This window comes from Scyliorhinus torazame, chromosome 2 (genome assembly GCF_047496885.1).
Source record: "Scyliorhinus torazame isolate Kashiwa2021f chromosome 2, sScyTor2.1, whole genome shotgun sequence".
NCBI lineage: Eukaryota > Metazoa > Chordata > Chondrichthyes > Carcharhiniformes > Scyliorhinidae > Scyliorhinus > Scyliorhinus torazame.
The window spans coordinates 320554655-320572996 of record NC_092708.1 but is presented as its reverse complement, the minus strand read 5'-3'; the positions used below and the strand labels follow the sequence as shown (position 1 = coordinate 320572996).

Sequence of the window (18342 nt, the reverse complement as noted above, 5' to 3'; positions counted from 1 at the left end):
ATATTTGGCGCCGGTCGGCAGACATCGCGCCGATTGCGGAGAATCCCGCCCCATATTCTAATGACATTATTTTATTTAACTTAAAAGCAAAATTAAGGTCCCAAAATGAAAATGTTATTTCAATTTTTTTTTTTGAAAAGGTGGAGGGAGTATCAAGCATTTAAAAAATATTTGTACTTGAAAAGCTGTAACCTAAACTTATAGGCATAGCAAGTTTAGCCTTATTTTACTATATTTTATCGATGAGATGGATTGATTGTCCAACTCACACACGACGGCCTGCAACATGTGTCATGTGAGAGTGCCTTTAAGCAGCCGGTGAGGGATAGAAACTGGGGACATGAGCAATACTCAAGTGGTAAAGGTAAAGGTGATCTGATGGGAGACAATAAAGAGAGTGTACCTCAGATTATAAAAGAAATCCAGGAGGGTGGAAAAGAAATGAAAAGTTTCAGATGTTTTCACTGTAATAAACTAGGCCATGTAAAGTCACAGTGTTGGTAGTTGAAGAAAAGCACTGAGAAGGCTGATGTGGTAAAACAGGATAAGACAGTGGGGTTTGTTAAAGTGGTAAAGGAAAGCCCAAGGGAAGCAAAGGAGGTGCAAACGATTGTACAGCCTGTTCAAGAAGTAATTGTTAAGAAGGTGCCAGATGTCTTTAAAGAATTTACTTGTGTGGGTAAAGTTTACTCATGTGTATCAGGAGGAGCAGGTAAAGAAGTCACAATTTTAAGAGATACAAGGGCTAGTCAATCTTTAATGGTAAGAGATGAGGAGTTATACTGTTTGGGAAGAATGTTGCCAGAAAAGGTGGTGATATGTGGAATTCAGGGTGAGAGGAGTAGCGTTCCATTATATAAGGTAAGGTTGGAAAGTCCAGTGAAGAGTGGTGAAGTGGTAGTAGGAGTAATAGATAAACTATCTTGTCCAGGAATACAGTTTATCTTGGGTAATGATATAGCTGGATCGCAGGTGGGAGTGATGCCTACTGTGGATTATAAGCCAGTGGAAAATCAGTCAACTGAAGGGTTGAAGGACGAATATCCTGGGATATTTCCGGATTGTGTAGTAATAAGGTCGCAAAGTCACAGGTTAAGACAAGAGGAGAAATCAAAGAGTGAAGATGAAGTTGAAGTCCAATTATCAGAAACGATTTTTGATCAGATGGTTGAAAAAGAACAAGAACAGGTGGAGGATGAGGCGGATATTTTTAGTTCAGGAAAATTGGCGGAGTTGCAACAGAAAGATGTAGAAATAAAACGGATATATCAGAAAGCATATACAGAAGAGGAATCTGAGAGTCTACCAGAGTGTTATTACCGTAAAAATGATGTCTTGATGAGAAAATGGAGACCTGTACATATGCAGGCGGATGAAAAGTGGGCAGAAGTTCATCAAGTAGTATTGCCGGTAGGGTATAGAAAGGAGTTGTTGCGAGTTGCACATGAGGTACCAGTGGGAGGTCATTTGGGAATAAGGAAAACGCAAGCTAAAATCCAGAAACATTTTTATTGGCCTGGACTACATAAAGATGTAGTTAAATTTTGTCAATCATGTCACACATGTCAAGTGATAGGGAAACCTCAAGCAATGATAAAACCAGCGCCCTTAATACCCATTCCAGCATTTGAGGAACCTTTTACAAGGGTCCTAATCAATTGTGTAGGACCGCTTCCTAAAACAAAAAGTGGGAATCAATATTTTTTGACTGTAATGGATGTGTCTACTAGGTTTCCAGAGGCCATTCCAGTACATAATATTGCAGCTAAAAGGATTGTGGAGGAGTTAGTTAAATTCTTTACTAGATATGGACTACCCACAGAAATTGAATTGGATCAAGGAACAAATTTTACTTCAAAGTTATTCAAAGAAGTTATGGATAGCTTAGGAAAAAAACAATTTAAATCAACTGTGTACCATCCAGAATCGCAGGGAGCGTTAGAAAGGTGGCATCAGACATTAAAGCTAATGTTGAGGGCGTATTGTCAAGATTATCCAGAGGATTGGGATAAAGGAATTCCATTCGTATTGTTTGCAATTAGGGATGCACCTAATGAGTCTACCAAATGTAGTCCTTTTGAACTAATTTTTGGTCATGAGGTAAGAGGACCACTTAAATTGATTAAGGAAAAATTGGTGGGTGAGAAATCGGAAATTACACTATTGGATTACGTGTCAAATTTTAGGGAACGATTAAATAGAGCAGGTGAATTGGCTAGACAACATTTGAAAGTTGCACAAAATGTGATGAAACGGATAACGGACAAGAAATCCAAAGTTCGTAGTTTTGCCAGTGGGGATAAAGTTTTAGTGTTGTTACCAGTGGTAGGGGAGCCTTTAAAAGCTAGGTTTTGTGGACCGTATCAGATTGAAAGGAAATTAAGTGAGGTGAATTATGTGGTAAAAACACCAGATAGAAGGAAGACTCACCGAGTGTGTCATGTGAATATGCTTAAAAGGTACTTTGAAAGGGAAGGAGAGAAAAAGGAGGTTTTAATGATTCGAACTCAAAGTGACGAACCAAATCCAGATGACTGAGAATTTGACATACCTCAAATTAAATTGGAAAATGAGGATGTTCTTAAAAATTGGGATGAATTGTTAAGTTACCTTCCAGAGGAGAAACAAACTGACCTGAAAGAGTTATTGATATCACATGGGCAAGAGATAAATTGGGAAGTACTAAAAATGGCTATACATGATGTAGATGTGGGAAATGCTGTTCCTATCAAACAACATCCATATAGACTTAATCCTTTAAAATTGGCACAGGTTAACAAAGAGATTGAGAGTATGCTTAAAAATGGCATAATTGAAGTGGGCTGCAGCCAATGGAGCTCACCCATAGTGATGGTACCTAAACCAGACGGTACCCAACGGTTGTGTGTGGACTATAGAAAGGCGAATGCAGTTACAAGAATGGACTCTTATCCTGTCCCACCATTGAAGGATTGCATGGAGAAAGTGGGACAATCTGCTTTTATTTCCAACTTCCAGACATGGAAAGAACATTTAAAACATTGTATGGAGTTCTTCGATTGACTTCAGGTGGTGGGTTTGGTGATGAACTATGTTCTATGTTCTATGAACCTAGCCGAAAGTGAATTTGGAGACGCCCGAATCACTTTCCTTGCGGAGTTTCTGATACCCTCAAGACGAAGGGAAATAATGCGATTTCTTAGCATGAGTGGATTTGATCGAACATTTGTGCAAAGGTTTTGTGGCGTGATTACTCCACTGATGGACTTGCTGAAAAAACGTAAAAGATGTCAATGGACAGCGGACTTTCAACAGGCATTTGACTGCCTGAAAGCTGTGGTAACCAATGCTCCTGTGTTGGAGAATTGCAAGGGTCTCTGTGGTCAGATTGAACTAAAGTATCCGATTCTAAAGAGAAATGCTGAGGAGTAGAGGAATGGATGGATCGTGCAGAGACTTTGTTCAAAGAGACTGTCAATCGAGAAGGATTTTGGTTGGAGGATGAAGAACAAAGAAAAATTGACTATATTATACCTGTTTGCGTGTGTTGTTTTCTTGAAAATGTATATTTACTGTGTACATTTCTTAGTGGATCGTGCAAAAGTGAAAAATGAAACCAACTTGAAGTTGATGGGTTTTTTTTTCTTGGGGGGGAGGTGCCATGGGGAGAGTGCCTTTAAGAACTGGATGTTTAAGCAATGTACTTTTAAGAAAACAGTGATGTCATAGAGTGGGTGGAGCTCAGCTCAGGTCAGCCATTTTGCAGTTTTGTTTTGCAGTTGGGTTTTGCAGTTTAAAAAGTGCTGAGCTGGTTTTGCTGAGAGCAGCTAAAAAGTGCCTGGCTGGTTTTGCTGAGAGCCAAGTAGAAAAAGTAGAAAAGTAGAAAGCTAGTTTGAGACAGCAGCTTGGGTGTGTGTGTGTGTCCAGAGATCTCTGCCATTCTACAGAAAATATATATATCCTTTAACCTGATGTGATGTTGTTTAAAGGTGTTAAGTCTCTTGGAAGTTTGAAGGAACATTTTAATGAATTATTTACTGTTGCAATATTTTCTGAGTTATCTTTGAAGTAAGGGGTGTTAAAAGATCCAATGTTTATTTAAGATGTTCAGTTGAGTTCATGGAATAAACAGTGTTTTGTGTTTAAAAACCCACGTGTCCATAATTGTAATCCCACACCTAGGGAAAAGCCACGTGCTCGGAAAAGCAACAAATACATTAAAGGGTGAGGTTGGTTGAACTCCATGATACATTTTGGGGTTCTGAAAAGCCTCGCACATAACACATGGCATAGGTACTCACAATCCCTACTCAGTGCATTCCCGATCTCAGTTATACCAATTGTGTCCAGAGTTAATATTGAGCTTTAGATTTAATTAATAATCTTTATTGTCACAAGTAGACTTACATTAACACTGAAATGAAGTAACTGTGAAAATCCCCGTGTCGCCACATTCCGGCACCTGTTCGGGTACACTGAGGGAGAATTCAGAATATCCAAATTACCTAACAACACGGGCACGATTCTCCGGTCGTGGGAAAGAGTGTCCGCTCCGTCGCGTTCCACGACAGCGCAAAACAGGGGCAGGCAGTAGCAATTCTGTCCCCCACAGGGGGCCAGCATGGTGCTGGAACGGTTCATGCCGCTCCAGCCTTCGTTCCTGGGCGCACTGGGGGCGGCGCCAACCCGCGCATGCGCAGTGGCGACGTGCCAACCCGTGCATGCACGGTGGCATTACTGAACCCTCCAGCCCCGACGCAACATGGCGCGGGAGTTCTGGGGCCGGACGCGCAACAAAGTAGGCCCAGGGGGGTGGAGAGACTGGCCTGCCGATCAGTGGGCCCCGATCACTGGCCAGACCCCATCGGAGGCCCCCCCCCCCAGGGACGGAGCCCCACTTTTCCCTCCCACAGGCCGCCCCCCCGACCTTCGTGCAGAGTTCCAGTCAGCAGTGACCAGGTGTGGACTGCGCCGGCGGGACTCTGCTTTTTCCGCGCTGCCGCTCGGCCCATCCGGGCCGGAGAATCGGCGGCCCCGCTCCGTACAGCGGCCCGCGACCAGCGGCGCGCCAAACGCGCCGGTGCAAATGGCACCGATTCTCCGCACCTCGGAGAATCGCGTGCCGGTGTCGGGGCGGCATGGCGTGGTTGCGCCGATTATCCAGCCCGGCGCAGGGCTGGGAGAATTGTGCCCCGAGTCTTTTGGGACTCGTGGGAGGAAACCGGAGCAGCCGGAGGCAACCCCCGCAGACACAGAGAACGTGCAGACTCCGCACAGACAGTGACCCAAGCCGGAAATCGAACCTGGGACCCTGGTGCTTTGAAGTAACAGTGCTAACCATTGTGCTACTGCGTACGTGCCGTCCAGATTTTTGTTCGGATCACAGTTTAAAGTACCTTTGATCATCTCGCACAAAAGAGTTGCCTTGAATTCAAAAGATTTTTTGTAGCCCATTTTTGATTTATTTTCTGTTGGCTCCCTGGTTCCCTCGTCTATGGATGGAGTAGATCATTTTAACTTTTATCGCTTTTAGTGTACTAAGACGTTTCCCATCCCTGGAGTTTGGTATCCATTTTTTACCTTTCCTTATGGCTATTTTTTTAATTGGAAACTTTGGAAAGGATTTGTTTTGAATTGGATTTGGATTTGTTTTATTGTCACTTATACTGATGCACAGTGAAAAGTATTGCTCTGCGTACAGTCCAGACAAATCATTCCATACATGAAAAAAAACATAGGACATACATAAATACACAATGTAAATACATAGACTCAGGCAGCGGGTGAAGCATACGGAGTGTGGCACTACTCACTACTCAATAGGGAAGATGTGTGAAGAGATCGAATCAGTCCATAAGAGAGTCATTCAGGAGTTTGGTAACATCGGGGAAGAAGCTGTTTTTGAATATGTTAGTGCGTGTTTTCAGACTTTTGTATGTCCTGCCCAATGGGAGAGGTTGGAAGAACGAATAACCCAGGTGGGCGGAGTCTTTGATTATGCTGCCCGCTTTCCCAAGGCAGCAGGAGGTGATTCAATGGATGAAAAATGAAAATCGCTTATTGTCACAAGTAAGCTTCAAATGAAGTTACTGTGAAAAGCCCCTAGTCGCCACATTTCGGCGCCTGTTCGGGGAGGCTGGTACGGGAATTGCGTGATGGACTGAGCTGTGTTCACGACTCTGTAGTTTCTTGCGGTCTTGGCCTGAACAGTTGCCATACCAGGCTGAGATGCAGCCAGATAGGATGCTTTCTATGGTGCACCCGTAAAAATGGTAAGAGTTAATGTGGACATGCCGAATTTCCTTAGTTTCCTGAGGAGGTACTTTTAGAATTATGCAATTGCTCAACCCTTCTAGAGTTTATCTTCGCACTTTCTTATATAAAGCACTTCATTTTAGGGATTTTTTATAAATGGCTAAAATTTGCCTTGTGAAAAGCAAAGAAACATCAAAATCCATAATGATTTTTTGTAGTTTACTTGATAATCATATAACCAAACAACGAGTGTTTTTAAAATGATACTAAACCAAATGTCAGCCTCAGGAGGGTCACTCTCTAAACGTTCATTTTAACAGTAGAATTTTGTTTGATGTGAGGCAGCTATGTTGATGGAGAATTAAAAAGGCAGAAGACAATTTGTGTCACTCTCAAACATTTCCTTGCAATAGTGACACAGACAGGCACCTCTGACATACACAACTTACAATATTTGATTAATAACTTAACCCGAGGTAGGGAAAGTCTGGGGATATGGCCCCTTGTGAACAATTAAAAGTTGTTTAAAATGCACTATCTGAAGAAATCTTATTTGAACAATGTTAGCTGGGAAGCATGAGCGACATCTTTGACAAATCCTTTGGGACAGGGACTTCTCTTTTTAAATTGTCCTACTCATGATTACCATAACCATTGCATGTTTTGAGAATATGTAAATAATTATAAATATAGACAGTGCCATGCAGAATTTCTGCCACTTTTCCACGCATTGTCGTTCTGTACAAAGCACTGATTTAACTTTTCTTGATCACAACAGCAGGCAGATTTTTCTCACCTTCAAAAGTAGATTTATTTGAGTTTTCGATACTGGAAGGCAGGCTCTATAGAGTCTGTTTTTTTCTTCATAATGGCACTCATGGTGAGCGAGGACACTTCAGGCACCAGCTGTGCTGTTAGCCATTTTGGTGAGGGCATTAGCACAGGTGTATGTTAGCATCCTCGGCAAGTATGCAGACAAGACAGAGCATGGCATCCAATGATGTGCAGTGCTGATTTGAAGGCAGGGCAGCCATTTTGGAGCTCTACACTCCAACTACTGCTCTCTTGAAACTTTGCACAATTGAACCTGTGTTCAGCAGCAGGAAGGACAACCCTCTTCTCCAGTTCCATTTAAAGAGATCATCAACTACCTACAGGTTCCATGGGACTATATAGGATACAAAGATACGTAGCACAGAAAGAGGCCATTCAATTCAACCAATCCATGCTGGTGTTTGTACTCCACTCAAGCCTCCTCCCATCTTTCCTCATCTAAATCTACATTCATAACTATCTATTCCTTTCTCCCTCAAATGCTCGCCTAGTTTCCCCTTAAATGCATCTTTACTATTCACTTCAACCATTCCAGGTGGTAGCATATCTTCTGAATTCCTATTGGATATCTTGATGCCTAGTGTATATCGATGTCCTCTAGTTCTCCTCTTCTCCACAAGAGGAAACACTCTTTCTGTAACCAGTTATCAAAACCTTCAATCATTTTAAAGAACTCCATTAGGTCACCTTCAGTTTTCAAGACAAAAGAAACGCAGCCAGTCAATTATTTCTTGATATCTATACACCTGCATTTTGGGCACCATCCTTGTAATCACTTACATTACAAGATAATACCATCATGCCCCCTGCCCAGTGCCTCTATATCCTTTTTATAATGTTGCGATCAGAACAGTATACGTTACTCTAAGTGTGTTTTTTTAAAAATGTATTTTATTACAAACATGTATCAAAACAGGTTACAGTGAATAAACACCACGGGAAACATACTTCCCAACAATTAACGATACAGTCTGTACAGATTTTGCCGCTTTTTCACCCCCCCTTGCTCGCGACGAACAGCTCCTCAAACACGGTCACAAACATCCACCACCTTTCCTCAAACCACGCTGAAGAGCCCCTTACTCATACTTTATCTTCCCCAAACGCTGGCAGTCGCACATGTCACCCAACCAAGCCGCTACGCCCAGTGGCGATGCCGACCGCCACTCCAGCAAAATCCGCCGCCGTGCAATCAGAGAGGCGAAGGCCAAGACATCGGCCTTCCTCCTCTCCATGAGCTCCGACTTATCTGAAACACCAAATATCACCACCAAAGGGTCCGGGTCCACCTCCTCCTCCACTATCCTGGCTAAGACTGCGAACACTCCCGCCCAGAATCTTCCCAATTTTTCGCAACTCCAAAACATGTGCATCTGATTCACTGGCCCCTGCCCACACCTCTCACACTCATCTGCTACCCCCTGAAAGAATCCACTCATTCTCACCTGAGTCATATGCACCTTGTGCACCATCTTAAACTGTATCTGGCTCATCCTTGCACAGGAGGAGGTCCCGTTTACCCTATGCAGTGCCTCACTCCACACTCCCAATTGATCTCCCCTCCCAACTCCGCTTCCCATTTCTCCTTGATCTTCACCATCCGCTCACCTCCCTGCTCCCCCAGTCACTTGTATATATCCCCAATTCTTCCCTCCCCTTCCACATCCGGAAGCAGCAGTCGCTCCAGCAGGGTGTTCCCGGCAACTTAGGGAACCCCCTCCAGACCTTTTACGCAAAGTCCCTAACCTGCAGATACCTGAACTCACTCCCCCTCAGCAGCTCTACCCTCTCCCTTAGCTCCTCCAGACTGAACCCTTCCTCCAAATACAAATCCCTCACCTTGACCAGCCTCACTTCCCTCCACTTCCTGTATAAACTATCCATCCCCCCCCCCCGCCTCAAACCCATGATTCTTGCACAACGGCGTTAGCACCAACATCCCTTCCACCCTAAAATGCCTTCTCAGCTGATTCCATATCTTCACTGTGGACTGAACCACCGGGCTCTAAGTGTGGTTTAACCAAAGTCCAATACAGGTTTAGCATAACTTCCCTCTCCAGAAATAAAACCTGATATTTGTTTGGCATTTTTAATATAGCCCTGCTAACCTGTGCCAAAACTTTCAGTGATTGGTGTATTTGTACTCCTAGATCACTTTATTCCTTTACCCCACCTCATCTTCCACCTTCTGTGTAATAAGTGATGTCATTATTATTCCTACCAAAATGTACCATCTCCCATTTATCTGTGTTGAATTTCATTTGCCAATTATTTACCCATTCTACCAGTTTATTAATGTTGTGCTGGAATTTGTCACAGTCGTCCTCAGTATTGAGTATCACCTCCAACGGCTCCCCCAATTTGGCATCATCAGCACGTTTCAAAATTGTGTTTGTTGATTTTGTTCTATTGGTCCTTGTGTACTTGATGGTTTCCAGGATTGTTTAAAGTTTACAGGGAGTGGGGGGCACATGCTGTAGGACTTTATCCTGACTTTAGGATTCTGCACAACCACTTGCCCCCAGATGTGTTTGCAGTGGTATGCATCCCTCTTTATCTAAAGCACGACAATGACAATTCTTTAAATATTGCTGCAATGGAAACTGAGACATTGGCTTTCTCGGAAGCCATGCAATGCACCAAACATTTCATTGTGCATACCCGTCAACTAGCTTTTGTAGGCTGATCCATCAAAGTCTTCACCCAAGTCCTCCCTCTGTGGCAGAAGTGTGGATGACCCCTCCCTGTGGGAGTGAGGCTTGTATTAGTGCTAACTGTGTGAGGGTGAAGTGAAGCTATAAATGTGAGGTTCAGACATGATTGACAGAGATTGTTTTGATTTGATTTGATTTATTATTGTCACATGTATGTGTATACAGTGAAAAGTATTGTTTCTTGCATGCTTTACAGACAAGGCATACCGTACATAGGGAAGGAAGGAGAGACTGCAGAATATAATGTTACAGTTATAGCAAGATGTAGAGAAAAGATCAACTTAATATGAGGTAGGTCCATTCAAAAGTCTGATGGCAGTAGGGAAGAAGCTGTTCTTGAGTCGGTTGGTACGTGACCTCAAACTTTGGTATTTTTTTCCTGACGGAAGAAGGTGGAAGGGAGTATGTCCGGGGTGCGTGGGGTCCTTAATTATGCTGGCTGCCTTTCTGAGGCAGCGGGAATTATAGATAGAGTCAATGGATGGGAGGCTGGTTTGCGTGATGGATTGAGCTACATTCACAACCTTTTGTAGTTTCCTGCGGTCTTGGACAGAGCAGGCTCCATACCAAGCTGTGATACAACCAGAAAGAATGCTTTCTATGGTGCATTTGTAGAAGTTGGTGAGGGTTGTAGCTGACATGCCAAATTTCCGTAGTCTTATGAGAAAGTAGAGTTGTTGGTGGGCTTTCTTAACCATAATGTCGGCATGTGGGGACCAGGACAGGCTGTTGGTGATCTGCACACCTAAAAACTTGAAGCTCTCGATCCTTTCTACTTCGTTCCCATTGATGTAGACAGGGGCATGTTCTCCACTACGCTTCCTGAAGTTGATGACAATCTCCTTCATTTTGTTGACATTGAGGGAGAGATTATTGTCGTCGCACCTGTTCACCAGATTCTCTATCTCATTCCTGTACTCTGTCTCGTCATTGTTTGAAATCCGACCCTCTACGGTGGTGTCATCAGGAAATCTAAAAATCAAGTTGGAGGGGAATTTGGCCACACAGTCATAGGTGTATAAGGAGTATAGTAGGGAGCTGAAGACACAGCCTTGTGGGGCACCGGTGTTGAGGATGATCGTGGAGGAGGTGTTGTTGCCTATCCTTACTGATTGTGGCCTGTGGGTAGAAAGTTCAGGATCCAGTCGCAGAGGGAGGAGCCGAGGCCAAGGGCACGGTGTTTGGAGATGAGTTTAGTAGGAATGATGGTGTTGAAGGCTGAGCTGTAGTCGATAAATAGGAGTCTGACATAGGTGTCTTTGTTATCTAGGTGTTCCAGGGTAGAGTGCAGGGCCATGGAGATGGCGCCTGCTGTGGACTTGTTGCAGCGGTAGGCGAACTGTAGTGGATCAAGGCAATCTGGGAGGCTGGAGTTGATTTGTGCCATGACTAACCTTTCGAAGCACTTTATAATGGTGGATGTCAGAGCCAGTGGATGATAGAGTGATGGGATGTGGTGCATTTGGCAGTGGATGAAGTTGGTGACGCAGCTGGTGGGGTTTGGCAATTGAAGATTAATTCACTGACGGTGATGGCTTGTGCAAGTTAATTGAACTTCTTTTGACATCCACATTATGAAGACTCAAGTGCTGTCATTTACAGCCGCGGCCATCTGCTCCCACTGCTCCTGCAACGTTTGTCTGGAGGACCTCCTCCTCGCCACCTCTTCCACCAAGGGTCCCAGTGCAGCATCAGAATATATTGGGAGCACTGCTGTGCCATTCTTATATCCTTTCTCGGTCAAAGTCAGTCATGGAAAGACTTCCAGCAGCTGCAGCAGTCAGAATGCATCTCTCCTTTAAAAGGTGCAAATTAGCTTTAACTCATGTCAACTTCTGCTGATTTTATGCCTCCTCCTTAAGCATGCAGACACTCAACGGTGCACTGAGGGGTGTTGACAGGGTGGATGTGGAGATTATGTTTCCTCTTGTTGGAAAATCTAGTATGGGGGGGGGGGGTCACTGTTTAAAAATAAAGGGTCTTATTTAAGACAGAGATAAGATTTTTTTTCACTGAGGGTAACCTCAGGAACTCTCTTCTTCAAAAGCCAGTGGAAGCAGTCTTTGAATATTTTTAAAACAGGGCTAGATAGATTCTTGATAAGCAAGGGCGGGGGAAAGGTTAATAATCGTTTTTATTGTCAAGTAGGCTTACATTGAAGTTACTGTGAACAGACTCCGTACAGACAGTGACCCGAGCTGTGAATCGAAGCTGGGACTCTGGCCCTGGAAGCAATAGTGCTCGGTTATGGGGGGTAAGGAGGAATGTGGGGGGTTGAGGTTACAATCAGATCAGCCATAATCTTGTTGAATGGAGGAGCAGGCCTGAGGGGCCAAGTGGCCTACTCCTGCCCCTAATTCGGATGTCTGTATGTACTGCTGACAACATGGTATAATCACTTAAATTAGCAGGAAGGCCAAAATTTGCATTTTGTTTGCATCAGGAGCAATGGCTATGAGTTAATCAGGCCTTGTCAGATTTTGCATCCTCAGTTTTCAGGCTTTTAACATTCAGCTATAGTTATTTCATGAAAGCAATCTCCTGTTAACGATAGCCCAAGAAATATTGGAATGAAAATCAGAATCCCAGAGCTCCCATTCTTAGGTAGGTTTATACATTGGCACAAGTTAATCCTACTGGTAACAACAGCAAAGATGAGCTATTAGTCCATTAGTGAAAAGTGTGGCACTCTAGCCCATGAGTGAAGACAGCTTTACCAAAACTATATCTCATGGATTTCTTCAAATCAAAGGTGAAGAGCTGTCTGCCTCCATTCCTTTCACCTTCCTCCATCAGCCCACACATCTGAGAATGGTCTCTTTCTGTGCTGCAAACTGCATTAAATAATACATCAACCCCATGATAGGTCAGAGATACATGAAGGATCTTTGTGAGGTTCGAGATTTTTAGCTTGAAAATAGGGACAATTGGCACCATAAAAAAATTATTTGATCTTCGATGGAGCTGACCTATCAGAGTAAATAAAGGAAGTGCAACCAGAGAGTTGATGCTTAAGCTGAATCGGGTTCACATCAACACTTTCATCAATTCAAATCAGCCTTCGGGAAACAAGAAGGCAGCATTAGAATCATAGAATCCCTACAGTGCAGAAGGGGGCCATTCCGCCAATCGAGTCTGCACCAACCCTCTGAAAGAGCACCCCACCTAAGCCCATGGCCTCATCTTATTTCCATAACCCCATCTAACCTGTGGACACTAAGGGGCAATTGTTCATGGCTAATCCACCTAACCTGGACATCTTTGGACTGTGGGAGGAAACTGGAGCACTCGGAGGAAATCCAGGCAGACACAGGGAGAATGTGAAAACTCCACATAGTAACCCAAGGCCAGAATTGAACCCGGGTTCCTGGTGCTGTGAGGCATCATTGCTAACCACTGTGCCACCCCAAATATTTATATTAGGAGTAGAAAGTAATCGCATACAATGGACCTTTTGGCTGTTTCAGTATGGGAGCGAGGGCTGGACGTCTTTGTGGCCTCTGTTGCAAAGCTCCCCAAACAAGGGCTTCTCTTGAGCAAACGATGCCCTATCACTGGTTGGGAGTCGATGCTCCAGTTTACAGATTGAAGGCAGCCTCACATTCTTGAAAAAAAAAGCTGAAAACCCGATACAAAAAGGAGTCACGACACCCCCCTTGGGCATGCCTAGATTTAGCCAGTGCCTGTTTCCAGCTGCGGTTAACACCGTGCTGGCCCCTCAGGCCGCAGCCATGTGTTTTATGAAGTGGGGGTGGCCACCGTGCACAATGCGGTCAGCAGAATGAAACTCTTTTTTCTGTGTCGTTCCAGCCTCGGTGCCAGAGGCGACCTCTTCAAAGACGGCTTTGGCCAATCAGTACGGCAGATGCAGTTTTGACGCGCTTGTATTGAGTTGAGGGGCTCTGCCTGCCTCTCCCTCCCCGGCAGGATTTCCTGCTTTGTCAGTGACATGTCGATTTCAAAGCAACTCGCCCCGAGCTGCTCCCGCGCTCTCTGATCCTCGCTCGCCAGCACCTAGAAACTTTCACCACGCCGGCACCCAACCGGGCTCCTCCGGCCGAAAAGTTGCCCACGTCCTTTTCACAGCGGAACTCCAGTGCCGCTCAACTTTTCTCTCTCCTCCCGCTCGCCCCAGCCTGACAGGCCTCCCAGTAAGTACACTTTTTAATCAAGAAAATTCAGAGCACGGCTCGATCAGATGTTTATAAAGGGGGGGAAAAAAGAAGCCACACTTCCATAACAATCGGCTCGACATGTTTTACTTCCGTTGTTTGTTAGGTGGCGAATCCTCCTTCGCAGTTTAAAGGAACCAGCAATCATTTCGCTTGTTTGTGTGTGTGTGTGTGTGTGTGTATAAGATGGTCGAAGAATTGCGGACGTGTTTTGATCATTTGAGCTGGGCATTTGCTGTGACAATTCTGTGGCTTTGCAACTCAACCCAACTGTAGCACGGGAGTGATTATAAGAGACTGTTAAAGGGCTCCGGTAAATGTATCAGTTTATTCCTTACAAAACATTTTTTTTTTGTTTGCGAGACTGATTCATTCAAGGAAGAGAATGAAGCACTTTTTAAAATAGAGAAAAAAAAGATTCCCAAAGGGTTTGACATGGATTCCTTATAAATCGTTAGATTTCAGTATTTCGCAATACCGATGTGGGAAATCCCGGTTCGGGAAATGGGATTAAGATGTTGTGATGTTTCCCAACAAGTTACAATTGCCTCCACTATTGAGAGGAAGCTGTGCATTTCCTCGGCTACCACCTGGATAATCTTTTTGAGCACGCATTTCCTTTCTGCCTTTCCTGAAGCTCCTGATTCGTGTCCTGAGGCGGCGTTTTATGTGTCTGGAGGGAAAGTGTTCCCAAGCTATTCGGCCGTGCAGTACATCACAGAAGAGTTTCATTCAGTTTTCTCGCTCAGAATGCACACGTATCTACACTCTACAGCAGGGCCAGTGGATAGCAATTAATACTGGGATTGCTGAATTAGTTTTCTGTTCCATATCTAAGGGGTGCTGAGGTCAATTTTAACACTCCCCAACTGCTGTTTGGTCATCACATACAAGAACACAACTATTCGGAGCAGCAGCAGGCCATTCGGCCCCTCAAGCCGAAGATTATGGCTGAGACCTAATTAAATAAACCTACCTTTGTCCCATATCCTTTGACAAATAATAATCTATCTCAGTTTTAAAATTAACTTGATTTCGCATCAATTGTCATTTGTAGAGAATTCCAAACTACTTCCACCCTTTGTATGTTTTATAATTTCACTGGTGAATAGTCTAATATTTAAATTGTGGTCCCAAGTTTTCGAGTTCCTAACTAGCAGAAATAATTTCTCGCGATCGACACTATGACCCTGAATATTTTGAAAGCTTTGAGGGCGGCACGGTGGTTAGCACTGCTGGCTCACGGTGCCAGGGACCCGGGTTTGATTCCCGGCTTGGGTCACTGTCTGTGCAGAGTCTGCATGTTCTCCCCATATCTGCGTGCGTTTCCTCCGGGTGCTCCGGCTTCCTCCCGCAGCCTAAAGATATGCACGTCAGGTGGATTGGCCATGCAAAATTGCCCTTAAAGTCTAAAGATGTGCAGGTTAGGTAGCGTTACAGGGGTAGGGTAGGGGAGTGAGCCTAGGTAGGGTGCTCTTTTGGAGGGTTGGTGCAGGCCCATTGGGCCAAATGGCCTCCTTCCGCACTGTGGAATCAATGAATTCTAAGATGTATGACCAAATCACCCTTAACTGTTCAAATTTGCAGGGAATACCGTCTTAATTAAAAAAAAAATACTCCTCTGGTAGTTGACTTTTGGAGTTCAGGAATTATTCTAATAAACCAAGGCTGCACTCCCTCCAAGGCCAATATATCCATCCTAAAGTGTGGTGTCCAGAGCTTCTCGCAGTACTCCAGGTGCGCTCTAACCAGGGCTTTGTATAATTGAAGCAAGATTTCTACCCATTTGTCCTCTATTTCTCTAGATATAAAAGCCATGATTCCATTAGCCATGTTGACTATTTCCTGTACCTGATCAAGCCATTTTAATGATCTATGTATCAAGACCCCCAAGTCTCTTAAGACCTCACTGGCTTTACATCTTTTAGCAAACACTCTGTTCTATCTTTTTAGGTCCAGAATTGATGATCTTGCATTTGCCTACATTAAAATCCATTTGCCACAGTTCACTTAGTCTATCAATATCTCTATTGTTTTTGCTTAGAATGTCTTTGTTCAAATGCAAATTTGGATATGTGGTTTTCTACCCTGTCCTCTAAGTCGTTAATGGAATCAAGTTGTCTTCATGAGAAATCATTCCTAGTCGACAATTTATCAGATGACAGTCATCTTTTAAGACTGGTAACAGACAAAGTGACTCTTCAGATCCTTTTTCTAAGTTTGCAAACACTGGATATGTATGAGGATCCCATCCCATGGTCTCAAAGTGATGTCGTGATGCATGGATTTGAAATGAATTGAATGGAAATCATTATTAGCACTTGAGTAGTTTGAACTGTTGCTTAGCAATTTTTAACTTGTTGGTTTTTAATAAGAACACATAACTCAAGAATTAGGAGCAGGTGTAGTCTATTCAGCATCTGCTATTCAATCTGATTGTGGTCTCAACTCCAGTTTCCTGTCTGACTCCCATAACCCTTGATTCCCTTGTCAATCAAAAATCTATCTAACTCAGCCTGGAATATATTCAGTGACCTAGCCTGCATAGACTTAACGACCCTCTGAGACAAAGAAGTTTGTCTCATCCCAGTCTTAAATGAGGAGTCCCCAGTGTTTTCATATAGAATTTCTGCAGAATTGCGCTTTCAAGCTGGTGTGGATTTTCTTCACTCTTGCAGTGTTCCAGGCTCTCCCACAAGGGGAAACATCCCCTCAGCCTCCACCTTGTCAAGTCCCCTATGTTTCAATAAGATCGTTCTTATTCTTCTGAACTCCAATGGGTTTAGGCCCAACCTTTCCTCATAAGATAATCAGTTAATCCGAGAAATCAGTTAAGTAAACTGTCTCTGATTGCAGTGATATCCTTGGGTAAGGAGACCGAAACAGTACACGGTACTTTAGATGCAGTCTAACTAAGGCTCTGTACAGTTGTGGCAACGCTTCCCTATTTTTATTTTTCACTTCCCTTTCAATAAACATCAACATTCCATTTGCCTTCCTAATCACTTGCCGTATCTGCATACTAACTTTCTGTAGTAAAGGCTGCACGGTGGCACTGTGGTTAGCACTGCTGCCTCACAGCACCAGGGACCCGGGTTCAATTCCAACCTTGGGTGACTGTGTGGAGTTTGCACGTTCTCCCTGTGTTTTTTCTTTAAGGGGAAATTTAGCATGGCCAATCCACCTAACCACCACATCGTTGGGTTGTGAGGGTGAGACCCACGCAGATACGGAGAGAATGTGTAAACTCCACTCAGACAGTGACCCGGGGCCAGGATCGAACCCGGGTCCTCAGTGCCGTAGGTAGCAGTGCTAACCACTGTGCCGCCCCCAGTTCTCCCTGTGTCTGCGTGGGTTTCTTCCGGGTGCTGCGGTTTCCCTCCCACAGTCCAAAGCTGTGCAAGTTAGGTGGATTGGCCATGCTAAATTGCCCCTTGGTGTCTAAAAGGGTAGGTGGGATTACGGGGATAGGGTGGAGATTTGGGCCTGGGTGTCGGTGCAGACTCGATGGGCGGAAAGGCCAACTTCTGCACTGTAAGGACTTTATGATGTACCAGGACACCCTCTGTACCATAGAATTCTACAATATCGCATTTAAATGCTATGCTGCTTTTCTCTTCGTTCTGTCAAAGTGGACAAGACCTCATTTTTCCACAGTCTACTCCATGTGCCACTTTCCTGCCCGCTCAGGAAACCTCCTGCCCGCTCACGCAACCTGTCTAAATCTCTTTGTGGACTCTTTGTGTCCCCACTGTTTTCATATAGAATTTCTGCAGAATTGCGCTTTCAAGCTGGTGTGGATTTTCTTCACTCTTGCAGTGTTCCAGCTAACGATTACTTTGGCGATCATCAGAATATTAAGCAATGGCATCACTGCTGTAACATAAACTCCAGCTGCACAGGAACATGATCGCTATCTTTGTGAAAAATGCAGCTGTTGACAATGTGTCATTGAGCTATTTTCTGGAAGTTTATCACATTTTTTTTCATTTCTCCTTTCCTGTGCCACTCACTATTGAAGAAAAGGTAGTCAGCACTTGGCAATGTCAATTTGCAACTTTCTCCCAAGAATTGTGCAAGGGTGCATGGTGGTTTGTTTTAAGACATTATTTAATTCTTGTCTCCTGATCGAACAGGGTATATTGGAAATCATATGCATGGACCATTGTGAGAATGAATCTACATGGTACAAACTGACACAGCTCGTTAGTTCGAATAAACTGTTCTCCAAATACAACATCCCCATGCTGAAATTCTTGATTCCGTGAACGATTACATATATGCTTTTGTAGGAACATTTCTTGTACCTCATTTGGGACAGGCTAAGCGAGTGACCAGCTTCTTACCCGCACAAATGACCTATGACGTCACATGATCGGTCTCTTAAA

General features: G+C 44.1%; 1 protein-coding gene across 3 annotated transcripts in view; it reads left to right on the top strand.

The window, feature by feature from the left end:
• The first annotated feature begins 13575 nt into the window (after window positions 1–13575).
• LOC140400157 (E3 ubiquitin-protein ligase pellino homolog 2) overlaps window positions 13576–18342 on the top strand; it is a 310128-nt gene continuing 305361 nt past the window's right edge. For 2 of the 3 annotated variants that reach the window (XM_072489627.1, XM_072489641.1), the window contains exon 1: window positions 13576–13933. The gene's annotated coding sequence lies outside the window, so the exon portion shown is untranslated. The remainder of the gene's footprint in view (window positions 13934–18342) is intronic. The other variant, XM_072489649.1, reaches the window with a different exon arrangement.